The sequence below is a fragment of the Lithobates pipiens genome, unplaced genomic scaffold, assembly GCF_037356315.1.
Source record: "Lithobates pipiens isolate NorthernLeopardFrog02 unplaced genomic scaffold, aLitPip1_a1.2 Scaffold_13, whole genome shotgun sequence".
NCBI classification, from domain to species: domain Eukaryota; kingdom Metazoa; phylum Chordata; class Amphibia; order Anura; family Ranidae; genus Lithobates; species Lithobates pipiens.
The window spans coordinates 404,675,836-404,700,110 of record NW_027507718.1 but is presented as its reverse complement, the minus strand read 5'-3'; the positions used below and the strand labels follow the sequence as shown (position 1 = coordinate 404,700,110).

General features: G+C 45.8%; 1 protein-coding gene across 3 annotated transcripts in view; it reads left to right on the top strand.

Annotated features, from left to right (window-relative positions):
• Positions 1 to 24,275, top strand: part of CRACD (capping protein inhibiting regulator of actin dynamics) — a 240,215-nt gene that overhangs the window by 130,712 nt on the left and 85,228 nt on the right. For all 3 annotated transcript variants that reach the window (XM_077477445.1, XM_077477446.1, XM_077477448.1), the window contains exon 3: positions 23,163 to 23,340. The gene's annotated coding sequence lies outside the window, so the exon portion shown is untranslated. The remainder of the gene's footprint in view (positions 1 to 23,162; positions 23,341 to 24,275) is intronic.

Here is a 24,275-nt window from a genome sequence, read left to right as displayed (position 1 = left end):
AATTGACTGACAATTGCGCAGTCGTGCAACATTGCACCCAAACAAAATTGACGTCCTTTTTTTTACCACAAGTAGAGCTTTCTTTTGGTGGTATTTGATCACCTCTGTGTTTTTTTTTTTTTTTTTATAAGAGTGAAAATTTTGAAAAAAATTCAATATTTTTTACTTTTTGCTGTAATAAATATCCCCCAAAAATATACAAACAAATGTGTTTCTCAGTTTAGACCAATATGTATTCTTCTACATATTTTTGGTAAAAAAAAAACGCAATAAGCATATATTGATTGGTTTGCGCAAAAGTTATAGCGTTTACAAAATAGGGGATAGTTTTACGGCATTTATTATTTTATTTTTTTACTAGTAATGGCGGCGATCTGCGATTTTTTATCATGACTGCAACATTATAGCGCACACATCGAACACTTTTGAAACTATTTTGGGACCATTGTCATTTATACAGCGATCAGTGCTATAAAAATGTAAATGACACTGGCAGGGAAGGGATTAACCACTAGGGGGCGACCAAGGGGTTAAGTGTGTCCTATGGAGTAATTCTAACTATGGGGGGGGGTGGGCTTCAACTCACATGACACTGGATCACTGCTCCCGATGACGGAGCGGTGGTCTCTGTCATGTCACTAGGCAGAACGGGGAGATGCCTTGTTTACACTTCCCCGTTCTGCGGCTCTGTGACATGACCACTGGGAGACCAGTGGAAATCAAGTCCACCGGTCCTGCAGGCACGGTCGACCTGTAAGCGGCAGGTGCCTGTGCTAGCCCCGCCAGTTAAAGGGGACATACAGGTATTCCCATTTGCCCACTGCTGCCATTGTGCCGACATATATCAGCATGCAGCGGTCGGCACAATGTCCTTGCCTGTCCTGGACTCTCCTTCCTGATTGGCTGGGAAGCAGCTAGCCAATCAGGAGAGAGAGGGGCGGGGCCACATCTCAGTGTCTGAATAGATACACAGAGCTGCAGATCAACTTGAGTGCCCCCATAGCAAACTGCTAGCTGTGGGGGCACTCAATAGGAGGGAGGGGGCAGGAGCTCCAGCCAGGGACCTGAGAAAAGGAGGATCTGGGCTGCTTTGTGCAAAACCACTACACAGAGCAGGTAAGTATAACATGTTTGTTATTTTTAATAGGAAAAAAAAACAAGACTTTACAATAACTTTAAATTTGTACAGAGTATGCTGTACTTGGATACTGGAGACAGTTCAATTATTGTATTGGTTGTGGCTTAAAATAAGCCTGTTAGAAAGGTAACTAATTTGGGGCATATGATAAAAAAGAAAATTGATGGAAACCATGTTTCAGTCTTTTACTATTTTCTATGTCATCCTTCTGACATTCAGGGCTGTTTTTAAGGCAGGGCAAAAGGGGCAGCTGCCCTGGGCCCTGTCATTGTTGTGGGGCCCAAAGCAGCTGCCTCATACTTGCCAACTATCCTAGTTTAAATTCCCTCATCCCTTGAGGTTTTAGTCCTGTGCTGTGTCCCAATATCTCAGTGTGAAGTGCTGTTACTAATGCTGTCCATCTCTGCCCTATTGTTGTGTATCGGTGACTCCCCTGCAAACCCTGTGTTTACATGTAAATTACTGGCATTCATGTGTAAATAGCGGTGAATGGCGGCACTGATATGTATATCATGCCTCCCTGAGGTCATATACATAGTAATCTCTAGCAACCAATCAACAAGCAGAAATCATGTGCTGTAACCTCTAGTAACTAATCAGTGAGCTGTAATGAGTGCTATAACCTCTAGCAACCAGTCAGTGAGCAGTAATGAGACACTGTAACCTCTGGCAACCAATCACAATAGCTGCCGGATCTGATTCAGTAAACTGATTTTGAGTCTAGCTGCTATTTATTGTATGTCTCAGAGCAGTTGGAGAGCAAAACTGCATAGAAAGGCCCCAAGAAAAGTTTTGGCCAGGGTCCAATCAATATTAAAGACGGCCCTGCTGACATTGTGTATATAAGAAACATTCGAAATCTTGAATATAAATTAATTGAACAGGAAAACCATGTTGCACTTGATCCAGAGACATAGGCAGCTAAAGTTATGTGCAGAACTTTTATTATTAATATTATTATTAATATAGAGGATCTATATAGCGCCAACAGTTTCTGCAGCGCTTTATCACAAGAGAGCAGGCAGTCAGCTACAATACAATTCAATACAGGGGGAATCTGAGAGCCCTGCTCGTTAGACCAGGGCTCTCTAAAAGGGAGGGTTGAGTGATACAAAAGGTAATAACTGTGGGGGATGGGCTGATGGAGAAAATAATAGTACAGTTGTTAGTTGGAGGCAGTATAGGCTTCTCAGAAGAGAACCGCTTTCAGGGATCATCTAAAAGTGGACAGAGGAAGAAATAGGCAGATTGTGGTAGGGCGTTACAGAGGATGCGAGAGGCTCGGGAGAAGGCGTGCATGGGAAGACGTGACAAGGGAACTAGAGAGCAGAAGATCTTGGGAGAAACAAAGAAAATGGTTTGGTTGGTATTTTGAGACTAGATTGGTAATATAGCTGGGGGCAGAGTTGTGGATGGCTTTGTAAGTTTTTGTTAGTATTTTAAACTTAACTTGAGAGAGGGGTGGCAGACACTGAACGATTGGTAAAATGGATGAGTCCGGCAGCAGTATACATGATGGACTAAATATAAAAGTTGATCTTTGCTCCACCCTGAATTGTTCGGTGGGACAGCCTATAATATTAAGGAATCAATAGAGAGGTGGGATGTAACAAGGGTCAGGTTTGACTTTTACTGGAAGAGAAATCTTCTCCACAGGAATGGGATTTAAAACCTGATAAAAAAAATCTTCCCAACCGATGTAGCTGTTATTACAAGCAGCTGGAGGGGATGTCCTCCCCCCTCTTGCCATGTCCCGTGGCTTGAACAGGCTCTCTCGTCCCACCGGGAGGCCCGAGCAACCAGCTGGCTTATCCACCGGTTGGCCAGAGACCCAAACAAAGCCGGAATTGGCTTTGATCGGGTCTCAGGTCTAGTAATCCAGAAGCGATGTCATGACATTGCTTCCTGTCTACTGAAGCCTTAAAGGGGCCAAATTTTAAAGAAATTAGAGTAGCTAAACTTGGCGTTTTGAATGCTTTTAAGTGCAAAGGAGAGATTTGCCCTTCAGGTCTGGTCTGGATATTTGGGGGGAACCGCACGTCATTTTTTTTTTTTTAGTTGATGCGGGGTTCCCCTTTATATCCATACCAGACCTGAAGGGCCTGGTAATTGAATTTGGGGGAACCCCACGCATTTTTTTTTTTTTTATCAATGACTTTTAATGAGTGTTCTCTGTATTACAATGAACCGACAATTTATTATAGCCGCGAGTGCTTTTAAATGACTTTTTTTCCTGCAGAAATTACACTTTGTGCAGAGACAGTTCTAAGCAAGGGAAACATGCGTCCCTTTACAGGCATACTATACACACCCCCTAGGTACGAAATTTAAAGGAATATTCCACTTTTATTGTTTCACTTTAAGCATTATTAAAATCACTGCTCCCGAAAAAATGTCAGTTTTTTAAACTTTTTTTTTCCATTGATACATGTCCCCTGGGGCAGGACCCAGGTCCCCAAACACCTTTTAGGACAATAACTTGCATATAAGCCTTGACTACAGGATGACTGACGTGCTTTGGCTGCTGTACCAACCACCCAACTCCATAATTGTCCCTTCCCATTAAATGAGACCACACCTTCTTTTGGAGTATTTAGTGGCCGTAGCAGCCTCTTTATTAATCAAAATATAATAATTTAACGTATAACAAAATATCAACAAAACATAGTTTAACTTCAAACCCTGAGCGCGTTGGTCATCTGCAGTAAAAACTCCCCCCTCTCCACCCCATTAGCATATCGATCCAAACAAGCACTGCGGTAATATTCCTTTAACTAGGCCTCAAGCCGACATGCTGGCTCAAAGACACCAAACTATTTTACCGCAGTGCACCCATTCACCATCAGCCATATCAACCCTCACTATATGGCCATATCATCAACGAGCCCATATCTCCAATGGGTCCCGCATCAACTTCTGTGGGGAGGGGTTATCTTCCTGTACCTGCATCGACCAACACCCGCCAACCGCTACGACATCCAACACCTCAAACCTGAAACAGAAAAAAACAAGTTAGCCAGTCCCCCCCCCCCCTCCCCGGTAGAATCTACCACAACCACTCCGTCCAAGGTAAGGGAGGGAGGGTGGGAACTGCACAACTTGCACTGACGCCGGGGCGTAGAGCGCGCACACGTCATTGCGCTGACTCCGCCCCCCGGCCAATCGCTGCAGTCCACTGTCCTCATGCCAGCCCTGCACCTACGCTGTGCTCTCGTCTTCGGGCTGTGCTTGACTACAGGATGACTGACGTGCTTTGCCTGCTGTACCAACCACCCAACTCCATAATTGTCCCTTCCCATTAAATGAGACCACACCTTCTTTTGGAGTATTTAGTGGCCGTAGCAGCCTCTTTATTAATCAAAATATAATAATTTAACGTATAACAAAATATCAACAAAACATAGTTTAACTTCAAACCCTGAGCGCGTTGGTCATCTGCAGTAAAAACTCCCCCCTCTCCACCCCATTAGCATATCGATCCAAACAAGCACTGCGGTAATATTCCTTTAACTAGGCCTCAAGCCGACATGCTGGCTCAAAGACACCAAACTATTTTACCGCAGTGCACCCATTCACCATCAGCCATATCAACCCTCACTATATGGCCATATCATCAACGAGCCCATATCTCCAATGGGTCCCGCATCAACTTCTGTGGGGAGGGGTTATCTTCCTGTACCTGCATCGACCAACACCCGCCACCGCAAGCAAGGATAACACCTTATCCTTGCGAGCACCGCCACACCCTCAAGGCACGCTCCACCCCATCCTGTATGCCCAAAGTCCACAAATCCGTGCCCACATCATTCAGGTGTACGCCATCCCCTTTCAGGTACCGCCACGTCTCAACCTCCAACTCCGAATGCCGGACCGCCAACCCCCCATTGCGAACGACAAAACGACTGATCTCCTGATTAATTTTTCTGCGGGCCTTGTTAATTTTGTCCACGGACCTGGCAAAACGCCACTGGGTCCTGGCTATCATGTCAGACCATACTATGATCATGTGGGGAAAGGCCGCCCGCAGTCGCAAGAGATCGTATTTAATGTCCCGCGTGACATCCAACTTGGTGCGGAGGCCCAAGTCATTGCCCCCAACATGTAACACTAAAACATCCGGGGCCCTGTCAAACCCCGCAAAACGGCTTACTTCGTGCACCATTCTGCTCCATAGCATGCCAGGAAATCCAAACCATTTCACACACGCCTCCAATCTGGATATCCCCAACTGTCTGCCCCCAGGCCTAACATCACCCCTCCTGGCGCCCCAGCAGACGTATGAATGGCCCATAATCCAGACCAATCCTGGCGCTGCATCTGAAAGAAAATAAAACACAAACCAAAATCACAGTAACTGTACCCGTGCAACACAAACCCATGTCAATACATTCCCCCCCCTGGCTAAACAGCCACCAATTCCGGCCGCACGTAAGACCGAAACCTCCGCGACTCCCAGCGGCCAATCCTCTTAACCGCCTCCTCGTCCAAGCCCCACCTTACAGCCTCCGTCGCAGCCCCAATCCGGAAAGAATGTGAGGAAAACCTTTCCCCTTCCAAACCCAATGCCGTCAGGCACTTCCTAAAAACCCCTATGAACTGGTACCGCGAAACAAACTCCCCATTCCCATGTATCAACAACGGGCCCGAACCATCCGGCCGAGCGTTCAAGAATTCCCTCAAAACCACCACCGGGCAAAGCTCGCAGTCACGAATCGCGAACACCACCACGTCGTTTCCTTTTCCCACCTGATCAGTCTTCGATCTCCGGATCCGCATGCGCACACGGTCATCCCCACAAAAAACGTTCTCCATAAACAAACCACCCGGCCCAGTCTTGGAAGGGCTGACCAATTCCCCTATACGAAACGCCCCAAAGAACGCCAAGACAAACGCGGCCCTGAACAACACCCTCTCGTACTCCGAAAAACACACCACCCCTAACCGGCCACAAAGTCTACCCAACAACTCGAAGGACACCGGCCTCCTGTCATCCTTCCTCAGCCTCCCCTTCCGATAGCCCTTCATGGCCTGTCGCACCCAAAAATCTTTGGTGAAGTCCTGTTCCCCCCGCAGCTTAAACCAAAAGGCCAAACCGGCCAATTTCTGCCCCATCCGGGACACTGAAACCCCCTGCTCCAAGTTCCTGGAGACAAAATAGATCACCATCAGTCGCCTGTCTCGCACCTCCGCCCCCACCTGCAACCCCAAGGCCTCCCATTCAGCCCATGTCTTCTCGTACGCTGACCAAGTGCCCCCACTCACCGACCGCCTGATCCAGTCGGAGGTTCGTCCAACGCAATCTTCCACAACTCCTCCGGGCAGGGCGCCCCCTGGACGTCCGCCGACGGCGCCAGCTCCCGGAACCTGTCCCACTGAAAGCGAGACAGCGCGTCAGCCACAACATTCTCCACCCCAGGTAAATGCACTGCATGTATAAAGATGTTCAGTTGCATGCATCGCAGAACCAAATGTCTCAACAGCCGCACCACCGGCGGCGACGCCGCCGACACCCGGTTGAGGACCTGCACCACCCCCAAATTGTCCACATGGAAACGAACCTTCCGGTCCCGGAAGGATTCCCCCCAAAGCTCCACTGCCAGCACCACCGGAAAGAGCTCGAGGAGCACCAAGTTACGCAGCAATCCCCCACCCGACCATGCAGCGGGCCATGGGCCCGCACTCCATTTGCCTTGAAAGAAGGCCCCGAAACCCGTGGACCCCGCCGCATCCGTGTAGAGCTCTAAATCAAAATTGCTCACCGGCCCGGCCATCCACAGCGCCCGGCCGTTGAAACGCTCCAGGAAAACATGCCAAATCCGCAGATCCTCCCTATGATCCCTCGACAGACTCACGAAGTGTCGCGGGGAATCCACCCCCCCCGTACTGGCCGCAAGCCTCCTACTGAAAACCCTACCCATGGGAATTATTCGGCATGCGAAATTCAACTTCCCCAGCACAGACTGAAGAGTCCTGAGCTGCACTTTACGCACGCCTACTAACCCCCGGATCTCAGCCTTCAGGGCTGCCAACTTGTCATCCGGTAAGCGACACTCCATCGCCTCCGAATCCAACACAATGCCCAAGAAACTGAGCACCGTCGTCGGCTTCTCCGTTTTCTCGGGGGCCAGAGGAATACCGAAACTCCGTGCCACCCCTTCCAGCGTTGTCAGAAGCACAGCGCCGACGAGGCCGGACCCACGCACAGGAAATCATCGAGATAATGTATGACCGAATTCACTCCCGCGACGTCTCTGACCACCCATTCCACGAAGGAACTGAACTTCTCAAACAGCGCACACGAGATGGAGCATCCCATGGGCAGGCACCGATCCACATAGTATTCCTCCTGCCACCGACAGCCCAGAAGCCGAAAACTCTCGGGATGCACCGGCAGCAATCGAAAGGCCGCCTCAATGTCCGTTTTAGCCATCAATGCCCCCCGGCCATAACGCCGCACCCAAAACACCGCCGCATCAAAGGACGTGTAGGAAACAGCGCTCAGCCGGGGGTCGATGGCATCATTCACCGAACCCCCCTTCGGATAGGACAGATGGTGGATTAAACGATACTTACCTGGTTCCTTCTTCGGAACCACCCCCAATGGCGATACCACCAGGTCCGGCAGGGGCATCTCCGAAAAAGGGCCCGCGATCCTCCCCAACGCCACCTCCTTCCGCAGTTTCTCCGAAACCACTTCAGGATGAAGCATGGCGGACCGCAAGTTCCTGGACACCGGGGGGGCCGCCCCGAGGACGGCCGGAATATGAAAACCCTCCGCAAACCCCAAACCCAGAAGCACCGCTGCCTCCCTATCCGGATATCTATCGAGAAAAGGACGCATCCTTTCCAGTCTCACCGGCGTCGTCCCTCTTGTTCGAAGGCTCCCCGGCCCTACCCCGTCCTTGCTTGAAGCAGCGAGACACCGGGTGGGCACCCCCACACCCCGAGCACTCGTGCTTGTACTTGCAACTCCCTGCGAACCGGCAACTACCTTCATTGTACTGCCAGCAGACTCCCTTCTTTCGAACGGCCGATTGACCGGAAGCCCCTGATCCACCGGCCCCCCCCTGAAAAAACTGACTCGTAGTCCTCGCCGACGACATAAGGCGCATCCACAGACTGATATCCTTATGATCCCAGCGAAGAGCCGGTCGAATCGCCCTCCGTTGCCGAAACTGCTCGTCGTATCGCAGCCACGCCAATCCCCCGTAGACTCTGTGCGCTTCCCCTATCGCATCCAAGTAGCAAAATAGAGCGGAACAATTCTCTGGATTCTTCTCCCCAATCACGCTGGCGAGGATCGCGAACGCCTGCAGCCAATTCGGGAAGGTCCGCGGGATCAACCGGTACCGCCTCTTCTCCTCGTCCTCCTTCTTGTTGTCTTCCGGCTTGACCCTATCTAGGTTGAACTTTTCCAGGGGCAGCAGAGAAAATATCTCCACGTATTCCCCCTTCCAAATTTTTTCCCTAACCTCCTGTTTCAAGTGCGCACCCAACGGCCCCTCAAAACACACATAAACTTCGCACCGCGCCGCGTCCGCCAACCTGACCAGGTCCTGTTTTTTAGCTGCCTCCCCCGTTTTTTCCCCCGCTGGTGCTGCCGGCACGGCAGCCACCACCTGGTCCCCCGCGCCAGGAGCCGTGACCGTCTCCGCCACAGCCGGCGCGGACGCCCCGCCTGTCGCCCCCCCAGCCACCGGCGGAGTCGCCCCCGCAGCCCCCTCCACACCCCGAGCACCGCCCACCGGAGCGGTCCACGCCGCCCCCGGACCGCCCCCCCCGGCCTCCAGCCTCCCTACCAAGTCCTTAAGGCCCGCCAGGATGCCCGCTAGCCCCCCATCCGCCGGGGCGCGGTCCGTCTCCCGCTGTGCCAGAAGCGGGGCAAACGGGGCGGAAACCCCCCCGCCGCGGGCAATCCCCGGATCACCCCCCCCCCCACCACCCGACCCCCCCCAACCAACCCGCCCCAAGGACCCCTGAAGAAGATCTGACTTACCGGGCCGCCTGGAAGGATCGCCTCCAGCCGCCGAACCTCCACCGACCGCCGACGGAACGCCATCCGGTCGCTCCTCTTCAGACGACGACAGTTCGCCTTCAGACCGGTCCTGGGCAGCTGCTCCATCGCCTGGCGACATCCGTCCACTGGGCCCCACCTGGGCAGCCGACGCACCGCTCCTGGGCCGACCTCTTCTCCGCCCCACCGCCGACTGCAGAACCACCTTCCCTCGGCTTTTCACCCGCTGCTCCGCAGCCGTGGGCTCACTGTGGCATGGCGGCCGCCTCCCCACAGGATTCTCGGCCTCCGACCCCTGCTTAGTCCCTCCGGCAGCACGGAACTGCCTCCTTCGGCGGAGCCCCGCCCCCGCAGCGGCAGCGCTACGAGAAGGGCCCGGATCCTCTTCGCGGCGGACCGCCGCGTTGATGGAGGCCGGCGCCGGACCGGCCACTGACCCCACTGAGCTGCGCCCAACCCCCCATCCGCGGCCCGAGGCCTCCACAGCCCGCCTGGCTGGCCGTTTCGCGGGCGGCTCGCAGGGGGCGGGGCCAGCGGACCCCGCATGGCGAAGCGTTGCCGGCCTGGGGCAATCAGGGGAGAACCTGGCCGGCGGGCGGGACTGCCGCACCCTGGCCGAGCCTTCCCCTTCCACTCTGTGCATGTCCCGATCCCCCCCGAGGGCAGCCGCCACCTGTTCTTGGAGCCACCGCTCCCCGTTCGCCGCCGCCGCGGCCCGTAGCTGGTGTACCAGGTCCCCGAGCGAAGAAGCCATCCTGCTGCTGGAACTGCACAACTTGCACTGACGCCGGGGCGTAGAGCGTGCACACGTCATTGCGCTGACTCCGCCCCCCGGCCAATCGCTGCAGTCCACTGTCCTCATGCCAGCCCTGCACCTACGCTGTGCTCTCGTCTTCGGGCTGTGCTTTAAAATTAGCACTTTAGATTTCTCCCATAGACTTTTACAGGGTGTTACGCGGCTTTTCTAATTTGCCACGAACACCCCAAATTGTTGGCTGTTCAGGGAACAGGCAAACAGGCAATGTTCGAGTCGAACATGAGTTCAACTCGAACTCGAAGCTCATCCCTACATCTGATATGTTTTTACATAGGAGATCTGGCAGGCTGCATCGATTCTGGTGCAATGAAAAATAATAGGAAAAAAAGTAAAATTTCTGAGGATGTTGTAGATAGAATATGAAGATGATTATTTCTCCACAATGCCTATTAGGCTTGTGCAATTTGTTTCGTAACAAATCGAAATTCGGCCGAATTTTGCATCTTTCGGACATTCGGATGCATCCGAATGTCCGAATAAAAAAATAACGAATAACAACGAATACGAAAGAAATATAATGAATGAATTTGAATGAATTCGGTAATTCTTTAAAGATCTAATGAAACAAAAGGTCAGCTCAAAGTAAATCTTATAGTCCAATAGATATAGGCAATATGTCAAGTACTTTTCTGCAGCAGAGAATGACATTTTGCGACCCGAATTTAGGGTCACATATCTCGGGGTAACTTATAGCTAGAAACCCCAAAGTTGGTGTACAAACACAATAGAACTAGCACTACAACATTTCCAAATTTGGAGTTTCTAGCACCAAGTGATCCCGAGATACTTGGCCCCAAATTCGGGTCACAAAATGTCAAGCACTTTTCTGCAGCAGAGAATTACATTTTGCGACTCCCGATTTTGGGGCCACATATCTCAGGGTCACTTATAGCTAGAAACCCCAAATTTGGTATGCAAACACAATAGTACTAGCAATACAACATATCCAAATTTGGAGTTTCTAGCACCAAGTGACCCCGACATACATGGCCCTAAAGTCGGGTCACAAAATATTTTCGAATGCGGTTGAAATAATTTCGAATCATGTTGAAATCATTTCAAATGCGGTTGAAATAATATCGAATCATGTTGAAATAATTTCGAATGCGGTTGAAATAATATCGAATCATGTTGAAATCATTTCGAATGCGGTTGAAATAATATGAAATCATGTTGAAATAATTTCGAATGCGGTTGAAATTATTTCGAATCATGTTGAAATCATTTCGAATGCGGTTGAAATAATATCGAATCATGTTGAAATCATTTCGAATGCGGTTGAAATCATTTCGAATCATGTTGAAATCATTTCGAATGCGGTTGAAATCATTTCGAATCATGTTGAAATCATTTCGAATCCGGTAGAAATATTTTCGAATTTGGTTGAAATATTTTCGAATGTGGCTGATTTTTCGAATTCGGTAGAAAACTAAACGAAATCCGAAAACGAATTTAAGGAAGTTAACGAATATAACTAAACGAAATTAATGAATTAACAAATTAAAACGAAACAAAACAATTTTTTTCCTTTTGCACATGTCTAATGCCTATAGAAAAGGTGTTTTAAAATGCTTTTACTTCTTGCTTTGAATATGTAAATACTTTAGTGTGTATAGTCTGGGCCAGTCTCACTTTAAGGTGCAAGTTGTGATAAGGGAAACATGCCCAAGTTGATGGAAGCATTAGGACATATGACATCATCATAAACTGCTATTATATTTTATGAATAAATAATTTTGCACAACAGCCCAAAGATTAAAAAGTTGCATGCACAATGTGACCAAAATTACGCTTCTAAATCAGTGCTGCGCTCAAATCACTTAGTGAATTCTCAATTTAATACCTAGAAACACCAGAAATGGGAAAAAAAAGTGTAAATATTGCAATCACAAATAGATATAAATGTGTCAGTACTAACACAAACACAGCAAATATGTTTATAAACTCAATGATAGACTCAATGAACTCACTATAATGTCTTAAACTCAATGAACTCACTATAATATCTAACTGGTACAAAATCAAAAGTCTGTGCCATATGTCAAGTCCAAAATAGCCAAAACTCTGTAATGGTGCACGTTTCGTTGTGTATGCCCCTGATGACATAATACCTGACGACACATTTTGGGTGGAGCTTGGTGATTCTAGAGTGAATTGGCTGAATGCAACCTGGAAGGACTGCAGCACTGCATAGGGGCATGGCTCTGTACTTCTCGACAACAGCTCTGCCTGTAATTCAGCAGTTTCTCCTTGTTTTAAATGTGAGTGCACTTTTATTACTTTTTAATAAAAAATTTTTTAAGCAGTTAACACTGTGGTCCTTTTTCTGCTTCTTTGAGCCTTATCACTTGGAGTCTCTTTCTGCTGGATAATTACTGAAGCTACTCCCATGGAGTCATGCTGGTAATACATGTTGGCTGAAGCTGACTGGAGGGTTGGAGTTCTGGATATTTTGGACTTTTCACTATTCAGATATTATAGTGCACTGTTTATTTCACCTTTTTTAGTTATAGAGTTTATAAACATATTTCTGCAATTGCAATACCTGTAGTTGTAATTTTGTTTCATTTTCTAGTGATTCTATGAGTAGAGAGAATTCTCTATACGTAACTAGTTTTAACGCAGCACTGATTCATACATTATCTATTACAATGTATAACTGTCAGATTTTAGGCACAAACAACACTTGTAAACTAAATGGCCAAAGTTCCCAACATAATTTAAAATTTCCTCCCCACTAATTGTTTCTGACAACACTTATTAAAAATATAATTGAGAGCATCAATCATCGTTTTTTTGACAAGAGATGTTGTGGTTATACAGATTCAAAAATTGTTTTGCCCATAGCTGTCAATTGCATCATTAACATGTGATCCTTGGCTAACATTCTGAATTATATTTTCCTTGTGAGCAAAACATATATACAGTAAAACCTTGGATTGCGAGCATAATTCATTCCAGAAACATGCTTGTAATCCAAAGCACTTGTATATCAAAGTGAATTTCCCCATAAGAAATGATGGAAACTCAAATGCTTTGTTCCACAACAATTTATTCATAAGTCCTTCAGTTTTTAGACCATATAAAAAAATTATAGCAATGTAATAGGTTGTGTAACCATAAAACGTCCATCTACAAATGGAAGCCTCCACAAGGGGATTAAAAGCAAAATGCAGCAAGGGCTGCAGAGTATAAAAGAGAAGAGAGGCGCCTCTAAGTGTAGTAATATGGTTACATTTAATGAAGGTACAACATTTACTGTAGGAACTCACATGGTTGATGGTTAAAAGAGGCACATCTAAGTATGCAGGCATCCGGGGTAAAGCTGTCCACATAGACCAGTGGTCTCCAAACTATGGCCCTCCAGTTGTTCAGGAACTACAGTTCCCATTATGCCTAGTCATATCTCTGAATGTCAGAGTTTTACAATGCCTCATGGGATGTGTAGTTCCGTAGGGCCGTAGTTTGGAGATTCCTGACATAGACCATCCTCCGCACCGTCGGCTCTCATAGCTGTCAGTCTGCAATCGTGACCGGTAAGACTACCCTGCAGTACAGCGATCTGAAAGCGAGGCTTGAGCACAGTGTGAAATGGATGCTGTCCATGGCGGTGCGGAGGATTGTCTATGTGGACAGCTTTACCCCGGTGCCTGCATACTTAGATGTGCCTCTTTAAATCATCAACCATGTGAATTGCTAAATGTTGTACCTTCATTAAATGTAACCATATTGCCACACTTAGAGGCGACTCTGTTCTGTTTTATACTCAGTTGTCACATGACGCTACTCTTAGCCCTTGTACACACGGTCGGACATTCCGACGGAAAATGTCCGATCGGACCGTGTTGTCTTATAATCCGACTGTGTGTGCGCTCCATCGGACTGTTTCCGTTGGAATATCCGACGGACAAAGTTTTAGAGCTGGGCTATAAAACATTCCAATAACATGATCCGATCGGACTTTGTCCGATTGTGTGTAGAGAATTCCAATCGGACAAAGAGCCACGCATGCTCAGATCAAATTCCTAGACCAAAGCTATTGGCTACTAGCCTGAACGTAGTCCCGTCGTAACTAAATTACGTCATCACGTTACGTACGATCGGATTTTCTGACAACTTTGTCTGACCGTGTGTATGCAACACCGGTTTTGGACAAAATCTGTTGGACAAAATCCAACGGATTTTGTTGTTGGAATGTCCGAACGTGTGTACAAGGGCTTATACTATTGTATATCAAGTCAAAATTTATTTTAACATTTTGCTTGTCTTGCAAAACGCTCTCAAACCAAATTACCCTCAAACCAAGGTTTTACTGTACTGTATTTTGACATATAAATAGCTCCAGCAAAAGGACTAGAGTTGACTGTTTTAACATAAATCCTAACAAGGAATCCTATTTGCTTCCTTTTGGTTTTTTAAATAAACCAGTGAAAGTGTTATATATCTGTTGAATAAAACAGGCATACCCCACTTTTAAGTACACAATGGAGTTTATTTATTAAAGCTGGAAAGTGCAAAATCAGGCTCACTTCTGTATAGAAACCAAGGAGCTTCTAACCCCAGCTTGTTCAATTAAGCTTTGGTAATAAAACCTGGCAGCTCATTGGTTTCTATGCAGAAGGGAGCCTGATTTTGCACTTTGCAGCTTTAGTAAATAAACCCCATTGTGTACTTAAAAGTGGGGTATGCCTGTAAATGAAAAAAACACCTGTTGATCCTGCCTGGATTCCTGTGGAATCCTGTGGGTGGAAAGCTTCCTGAGCTCTCCCAGCTATCACAGAGCTCCATGACTGTTTTCCTGTAGAAATCCAAAAGGAGGCTCTGCTCCTGCCTGGTCATTTAGGCCTCTTTGAGCTCTGGTGTGTGACTTATGTTATATTTGGTCTCATGGTTATGTTTGGTTAACAAACATGAAAGCTATCCTGAGCAGTTGCAAAACCTAAGATGTTTAGGTTTTTCAATAAGGAGTAGATAATCTCTACACCTGCAGAACAAGACATGCTCTCCTTATAGCAGTAGTAAAGTCTTCTCTGTTATTTTTTACCTACAGGTAAAGCCGCGTACACACGATCAAACAATCCGGTGGACTTGAGTCCGCCGGACAATACGCCTGTGTGTGGGCTCCGGCGGACTTTTTTTTACCCAAAAGTCTGGCGGACTAAGAAAATAGTTTTGCACCTAAATATGTCCGCCGGACTCGCATTTCAGCGGACAATATGGCCGTATGTGGGCTAGTCCGCCGTACTTTTGAAATTAACTGACTTTTCCCGCCCGGAAAAGTCCGCTCATTTTGAGCGCAGCTCCAGGTAACCGGGACCAGCGAAGGAGGTGTCGCTTGCCCGTCACCTGGTATGGAGTTAAAGGGGAAGCCCTACTCTGAAAAAACAGCATGGGGGTCCCCCTCTAGGTCCATATCAGACCCTTATCCGAGCACGCTACCCGGCCGGTCAGGAAAGGGAGGCGTCGCTGGTCCCGGCTACCTGAAGCCGCGTTTTAAAATGAACGGACTTTCCTCCGTGTGTGTGGGCGAGTCCGTTCATTTCAAAAGTACGGCGGATAGTACCGTATGTGGGCAGGTAGCTCGTTCGGAAAGTCCGGTGGACAGTCCGGCGGTTTGTCCGCCAGACTAAGTCCGCCGGATAGTCTGATACGTGTGTATGCGGCACAAGCCTATAAAAAGGCTTACCTGTAGGTAAAATGAATATCTGCTAAATGTGCACCATTTAGGAGATATTTGGTCTTTTGGCAGCCAGCATCCATGTCGTTCCTTCAGAGCATTGTGCCATGGCCATGCCTCCCGCACACATGCTCGGGAGTGACATCATCATGGCTCGGCCATTCAAGCTGCCGGAGCCTGCGAACCCGGAAGGAAGACCAGGGAAGATAGAAGCTCTGCCAGCAGTGACAGCGCACTGCTGGAGGGCTTCATTCTAAAGTAAGTATTTCATAATGTGCTTGTATGGGTTGCATCAGTGGCGGCCCGTGCATTAGGGGCACAGGGGCGCTGTCCCCCTAATCCACTCGTCCGGCCCCTAATTTACATCCAGGATGCCGGATTCATGGATTTCTATGGGGTTTCTTTTTTTCTTTTTTTTTTTTTAAGCACATAATTAGAGCCTAAAGCCCCATACACACTATCCGTTTTTCTGCTGAGTTTTTCCTTCAGATTTACCAAAACTATATAATATGAGGTCAAACCTTAGGTGTTTCAATTTGTATGCAATCAGACAGGCCCTTGCACTACATGGTTTTGGTAAACCTCTGTGCACTGCTATAAGACCCTCACACTGTAAAGGCCCATACACACGATCAGACTTTTTGACAACAAACATGCAAATTAGCTGTTTTGGAGCAACATCCGACCGTGTGTACGCTCCATCGGACAAACTTTTTTGGTTTTCATCGGACTTTTGTTGGCTGTGCGAACGGACAAACTTTCTGGCAACAAAAGTCCTATGGAGCAAAGTCTGATCGTGTGTACAGAAAACCATAGGACTTTTGTACAAAGTACAAACAGGCATGCTCAGAACCAATGCAAAAGATCAGACAACAATACAGAAGTTGACCAAAGGTGGCGGTAAAGAGCAGCAAAAACCACATGATTTGGTGAAAGTTGGCTGAAAAAGTCCTGCTGTGTGTATGCAATACAAGTTCAGGGCCGACGCCCTTTGTACAAAAATCCAAGGGAAAGTTTGTACAAAGTCCTATCGTGTGTATGAGGCTTTAGTTCAGTTTGGCCGCATCTACCATTTGATGTGGCACACTCTTCCCTGGGTGGGGAGGTGGTGAGGTTGAATCTATTCTTTGAGAGAAAGCTCTTTGAATAAGTACAGGGGTACATTAGTACCCCTTATCCATTCCCAACTAGTTAAATGGAAATAAACACACACCATATAAAAAGTAATTTAACCACCTGCTGACCGCTGACAGTAAATATACTGCAAGCGGAGGGCAAGGTACAGACACAGTCTTGTACAACATGACCAGCCTTTTTCCGGGTGATTGGACACAACACGAGTTTGGCAGCAGATTTCAGCCAATGATTTTGGCTGAAACTTGCTTATCAGCTGTGTCCAATCACAATGTTCTGTGTCTACAAAAACACAGAACTCTCTGTACAGGGAGCAGCAATCTGGCTGTTTATTCTCCCTGAAAATCAGAGAAAAAAAACAGCCAGATCAGAAAGTAAAAGCTGCACACATTACACATTGTTAGGCACACAGTGAACCCCCTAGGTATTATCCCCTTCCCAGCCAGTGTCATTAGTACAGCGTCAGTGTACTGATCACTGTATTAGTAGTGTCACTAGCGACATCAATGTCAGTGAGCCAGTGTCTGTTAGCACCGGATTCCCCACCACCCTATCACAGTTCCACTGTTTACGGCCATTACATTATAGCATCTATAGCTGCGTAAATTCCATAGTCTGTAGATACATTTGGTCTAATATAAAGTTATGAAGACATTTTTTTATTTTTATTTTTTTATTGGATATATTTTAGAACAAAAAGTGAAAAATGTCTGTTTTTGTTTTCAACATTTTCAGTCTTTTTTTTTGTTTATATATTTAAAAACCCAGTGGTAATCAAATACCACCAAAATAAAGCTCTGTTTGTGTGAAAACAATTATATACATTTTGTTTGCATACAGTGTTGCATGGTCCCACAATTGCCAGTGAAATTAGTGCAGTGCTGAATAGCAAAAAATGGCCTGGTCATGAAGGGGGTATTAAAGGGGTTGTAAAGGTAAATGTTTTTTCACCTTAATGCATTCTATGCATTAAGGTGAAAAAACATCTCACACTGCCGGTGCCCCCAGTTTTACTTACCTGACACCTCGAAAGTCCCGTGCTCACCCCCGACGTCCTCTTCGCCGCTCAGCCTGGCCGCTGATTGGCTGCAGTGGATGGATTGAAAGCAGCGCAGCCATTGGCTCGCGCTGCTGTCAATCACATCCAATGACACAGCGCACCGGGGGTGGGGCGGTGCCGTGTGATACAGCGAGCAGCTATAGCCGCCGGCTGTATCATGGGAGCGCGCCCGCAGGTGCTTCTCACCATGCGAGGGAGCTCGCATGAACGTGAGAAGTACCTGCGGCAGGAAGCAGAGACAGCTGCCGAGGGACCCCATAAGAGCAGGTTCGGGGTCACTCTGTGCAGAACGAGCTGCACCGTGGAGGTAAGTATAACATGTTTGTTATTTAAAAAAAAAATAAAAATTTACTTTACAATCCCTTTAACCTAGTTAATTACATTACAATAAAAACACCAATGTTTTTACTGTGCTCTGTAAATCAATCAATAATGATCAGTGATGTAAATCTATCTGAGAATTCAGGTGGGCAAACGGCTGCATTAGTTCTGTGGGTCCTTGAACCCTTATCCATCCTGAACCCCAATTTCATAACTAGCTCAGAGGTTCTGTAAGGACAAGTACATATTAAGATGTAAGTTGAATTAGTGGCTGGAAATTTGTATACACAGTCCAGTAAATAGGAGGAAAGAACAGCGCTATGTTATCAATAAAGAGATATTTGGGAAGAGCCTGGTCTATGCTAAGATTCATTTAGGTTCCATTTGCATGTGTTGTGCTGGTTTAACTTGTATTATATTCCAGTTAAAATCCAATAAAGCATTTTCTGTACAGCCACCGTCATAACTGCATTTTGTGTGCATTTGGTACATCTTTTTGCTGTTTTATTGTCTCCTAGATTGTGTTAGATGTTGAATTATGTTCTCAAATGATCTTATTCAGAAAGGGAAAAAATAAGGGTTATGTGTACGGTAAATACAGAGAATTTGGATTGCTGCCATTCAGATGAATATAAAATGACTTCTCAAGTGTGGAAAACAGTTTAGGTTAAAGAATAATCAGGAAGAGCAGACAAATACAGAATGTTATATAAACAGCTGGCCCCGCACAGACAGTTCAATGAGGTTTCCTGCCAGTGGGGAATGTTGGAGCTATTGCAGGTTTGATTTTATGAATTAAGGTAAGTTACATTTTAACGAGATATTATCCTATTTATATTTATATGTCATTATTGGTATTTATCACTGATGACAGCAATTCTGACAATATTTCAACTCTTCTCCTGTTGTGTTGCCTATCAACATCAACATTCTTTAAGGTTCGAAGATATGCAAAAATCAAGTGAGACCTGATGAATTTTATAAAAATACTATTGGAGTTTTCTGCTAATTTCTGGTGTTCTTTGAGTTTATCAGTAATGTTATAAGGAATGTAATATACCGCCCCTAAGCCATGTTACTCTACCTGTATAATACTGTGCTGCTTTAAAGGAGAAAAGCTGTTAAGCTGACCAGACACAGCTTGAATTTTGCCTGATTCCTGCTGAATTGTCCAAAACTTGAGCCATGAGTGGCCCTTCAAGCACAGCCTGGCCCATCAAAAGTCAATTCAAAATTACATTTAAAATGTAAAATGCAAATTTGTTGGCTGGCAGTGGAAATTCCTTTATCTACGCCGTTGGCTTGGATGGGGGAATCAATTGATTTTCTCTTGTCAGCCTTGAGAACATTGAGGCTAGCTTTATGAAAGAAATGCCACTGCTGATCTCCAGCAGGCAGCTAAAAACATGGTGCCTACATGCTATGGCAGCCCCATGGCTTCACCACTTTCTGAATCACTTAGCTAGGATAATCATGCAAATCTGGAAGTGAAGTAATATTGGAATTGATTATTTGCATGCTTGTTAGTGTTGATGCCAGAAGGTCAGCATAAAAGTCATGCAGCTAGCATAGCAGTTTTCCTTTTAATAATTCCTATCACTTTTAGTTTTTAGCAACCATTTTTTCATAAGTGGAGGATTATTGTATATAAAACCTGGTAAAACTTGCATTAGGATGGAAATCCACATGTTTATAAATGTTTTATAATACATTAAGGGGTATTTATGTATGTATGTGTACATTTACATCTTGATGATAATCCCTTGATGAATTAAGATACTGATTAGTGCTGCTGCCTGTAGCAACCTATTCAAGGGAATGGGGCCACGGCACAGCTGCAAGCCACACGCTTGTATTTACATCGAAATCTGCATTTGACTGTGTAGCAAGGTCTTTTACCTCTTTTGGTCCAAGGCCAAAGATAGTTGACATCCTTCAATATGTAGTGGGTTGTGAGGCATAGTGGGTGCAAAGATGGTGAAAGTCATTGAGGGTTAGGGCCAAGACACCCTTAGATAGTTTCAAACTCAATTGGCAGACTCTGAGACTTCAATAGGAGAACGGCCGTACTGGGAAAGGACCCAGCAAGGCACCACTTCTGCATGTGCAGGATTGGTGTCTCCTATGGTACCAGTCTGTTAACATTTCCTAACTCAACGTATCAGTTCTTTGAGCTCCACTACAACTACTCCTTGTAGTTCTTCAATACTGAGCTCATGGTCTCTCACTAGACTCACTGATTCACTGACTATGAATCCCTTGAGCTCCTCCAAGGTTGGCAGTGGTATGCCCTCAAGTGTCACCCCCGCTTCACTGCTGGGTCCCTAGCTTGGCACTCCAGATACTCCTCAAGCTTCACCCCTGCTAACCTGCTTGGTCCCTGGCTTGACACACAAGGCTGCTCTGCAAGCTTCTCCTTCGCTGGTTGGGTCCCTGACTTGATTACTGCTTGAGGTTTCCTGATTCTCCACTGTGCCTTTCGGTGAGAATATGGTTCTAGTACTCACTTCAGTTACTCACTGTGGTCCCTGGTAAAGGAAATTGGTCCCTTCGTGGTGAGTGACAGCTTCCCTTCTACCTCCGACCACTGACAGGTTCCCTGGCCGAGAGAACTGTCACTTTTGGTTGGACTGCAAGCCGCATTCCCAACCCTACGCTGCCCTTTTACTTCTGGATAGGCCCTTACACAGCCTGGCAGCCAGATGCCCCTGGGATAGGCCCTATCTCCAGCCTAGCAGCCTGGGGCAGACGGCACCCGTCCACTCAGGCGGCAGTCCAGGTGGTACAGATTACAGATCACCTGGCCTCACCCGAATATATAGGCTCTCCCAGCAGGCCAAGGGATTAAAGAAAACCCCTGCGCATTGGCCGGGGCACCCACATACCCATAACCTGACCTTTGGTTGCCCATCTCATATCTAGTACCACCAAGTACCCGGCTACCTAATAGTAGAAGAGAAAATTGCAACAAGGCCAAAGTTAGGGAGAAATCAATAGATCTCTATCAATTTAACTATAGTAGCTACACCTGATAAGGAATTTGGTGAGGAGCTCCCTGACTAAACCCCAGGTTCCTACAACTGTCAAATAAAAGGCATTTAGGAGGCAACATTAGCACCTCCTTTATGCCTGGCAGCCACTGTGTTACTGTTCTCTGAAAGTAGGGAAGTGCTGCCAGCTGTGTGAATGAGCCCTACAAGACATTTTGTTAACCAACTACTTTTGTAATGGTTTGTTAGCTGATTCATGGTTCTTAGCAAACTTTTAGAACTATACTTGTAGTATTTTATCTACACTGGGCTTTACAAGTAAGGCAGCCATTTACACTTTGTATTATTACATAAAGCTCCCTGTCGCCTTTTTTTCAGGTATTTATATAGCGTAGGCAATTTACACAGCACTTTACATCATTATTCTTTAGTCTTTAAACTGCAAGCTAACTTCTGAACTTAATTACTGACCTAATGCAACTCTTAAACTAAGATTATAAAGCCACAAAGGGTTATTACAGTGAAAATTGTACTATCCTGCTAATAATATTGATGAAAAACATAAGTTCTAGAAAATAAGCACCAAACCTCTGTGTCTATTGCGGCATCATAAAACATCTGTTTAGCTCATTATGAAGCTTTAAGTATAACTAAAGGCAAAACTTTTTTTTAACTTTGGATAGAGTGGCAAGGGATTAGAACACGTCAATTTTTAGTACTGTCTGTGTCCCCATAAAGGAGATTGACAATCTTTTTATGTCCTGTTTACTGTCATCATCAAAAGTAAAAGAAAACCCCACCTTTTGGGTTGTCTAGAACAGAAATATGGGGGAATCTTTCAATGGGTCACTAGTTCTGGTGACAACCAGGGATTCCTTTACTTTGGAGGGATTTCCCCTCACTTTCTGTTTTGGCTATGGGACATGAAATGAAGAGAAGTCTCCACAATGGGGCACAAATGGCAAAAAAAAATGCACTGGTTTTATACCTTCCAAAAATATCCAATATGAAAAATATAAAGTTTTCATTTTGTTCCACTTTAAATATGAGAAGTGCTTATAAATGATTTACGAATAAAGTGTCCTATCAGGCTTTGTGTAGAAGATAACAGTAACACTTCCTTTTATCTTTTATCTTAGTCCACTGAATTACCTTTCTAAGTATTACTAACTTCAGTCCAAAAATTGTCATTAACTGGAAGTCCAGCATGATAAATAGCATTATACTATGCTGACTGTAAAATAAAACATCACTATAGGCCTAAGAAATTGTCTGTTTAAAACTGTACACTAGGGGCTTGATTTACTAAAGATTTGAAGTAAGGTAGCTAGTTCTTTTCCCCGTGAAGGATGGTTCTGTGACCTTCAGAGGGCTGCTTGCCAGTGAAGCACTTTTGGAGTGAGTTGCTGTTCTGCTGGGCCTTGGCTTTTGCTGGGCTGGAGACCCCGGAATTATCCGGAATTTGTGTCCTGGACTTCTCTATCAGGAGGATGAGTCTGCAGGAATAATTGTTTTGGGATTCATGAGTAAAAGATCCTGACTGACTTCCTGCAACTGTACAGCACCCTAAAATCAAAGAGATTTCCCCATGGTTCTCAGCTGTGAGGCTTTTGACTGTTCCTAAAGCTATCTCATGGTCCCCAGCTATGAGAGTTTAAAATAATCTGAAGCTATCTCACGGCCCCCAGAGCAAAAGTCACTGCACCTACTCTCCAGTCAATAATTATCCCATACATTTACATTATCTTTGTCTGCTCAAGTGAACAAATTTTACTTTATATACCAAGGCTTTCCTGAATCCCTGACCGTGCAGTGCTAAGCATGGGGTGATTTGGAAATCAGTGTTTATCATTCTCCTTCTGCTGCTTTTTTCATGTGTAAACACTTGCTTCTTTATACCTCCACTAATTGCACTTTGACTTTGTCCTATCTTGATCTGGGAGATTGTGCAGCCATAGCTTATTGCAGGTTATATTGATAGCAGTATGTATTTTTCTCTTCCGCACTGTAGAGAAGAAAAGAACAGGGAAGTTTCAACCTCTAAGAAAATTGTTTGGTAAGAAGAAAAAGAAAAATTCTTCGATTCACCTTAAGGAAGGTAAACTGAAGCCCAGTCATTCTATCGGCAGCGTCTGCAGTAACTCCGCGTCCGTGCTCTCCTCCGATGAAGAAGCATACGATGATCTGAGGTCAGCACTTCTCACAATTTGCTTTTACATTGTGCTTCTATTATTTTTATTGTGTATGAACTTAATAACAAGTCTAATAGAAGGCGGCTGATAACAAAAACATGTTAATTCTATCAGGAGTGGGGTAGATTGGATCCAATAGGTGGAAAAAAAACAGCTTAGGACAGTAATTTTATGTTTTTGGATGGGTGTTAGACTGCTTGTTGTTTTTATTACAATCTATGCTGATCTGCAGTTATGTATGCATACACATACAGGCATTTTCATTTTAGTTGCCTATATTATACAATTCCCTATTTTATACAAGGTGTTAAGGATTAAATCCAGGGCCAGTGCAAGGATTTTTGTCTACATATGCGAAGGTGCATTTTGCTGCCCCTTCCTCCCCACCATCCCTTCCCCTCAATGTCCTTCCACCACCCCTTCATAGTGGCAGTCCTGGAGCCATTTTATAATTTTTTTTATTATTTGTTTACAAGTTTTAAAAACAGAAAATTGTACCATACTTACCGTAATTTTCTTTTCCTGGTGCCTATCCATGGCAGCATACCTGTGACAAGCTCCGCCTTGGCTCCTCCCTCAGGACTAGTGAATATTATAAAAGAAAAGGTTAGTACAGCCCCCGCATTCTCCGTAATATAGAATACCGAGGGTGGGATTGTATGCTGCCATGGATAGGCACCAGGAAAAGAAAATTACGGTAAGTATGGTACAATTTTCTGTTTTCCTGGTGCCTCCATGGCAGCATACCTGTGACAAATAACTAGCTGAGATGGGTGGGATGCTTAGAAGTCTATTTTAAAGAAATTATTATTTAGAAGAAGCGAGGGCTGATGTGACTGCCTGTCTGCCAAACTCCACCGATGCAAGAGCTCCTGGGTCCACCCTGCAATGTTTCAGAAACGTATGTCGGGACGACCAAGTCGCTGCCCCAC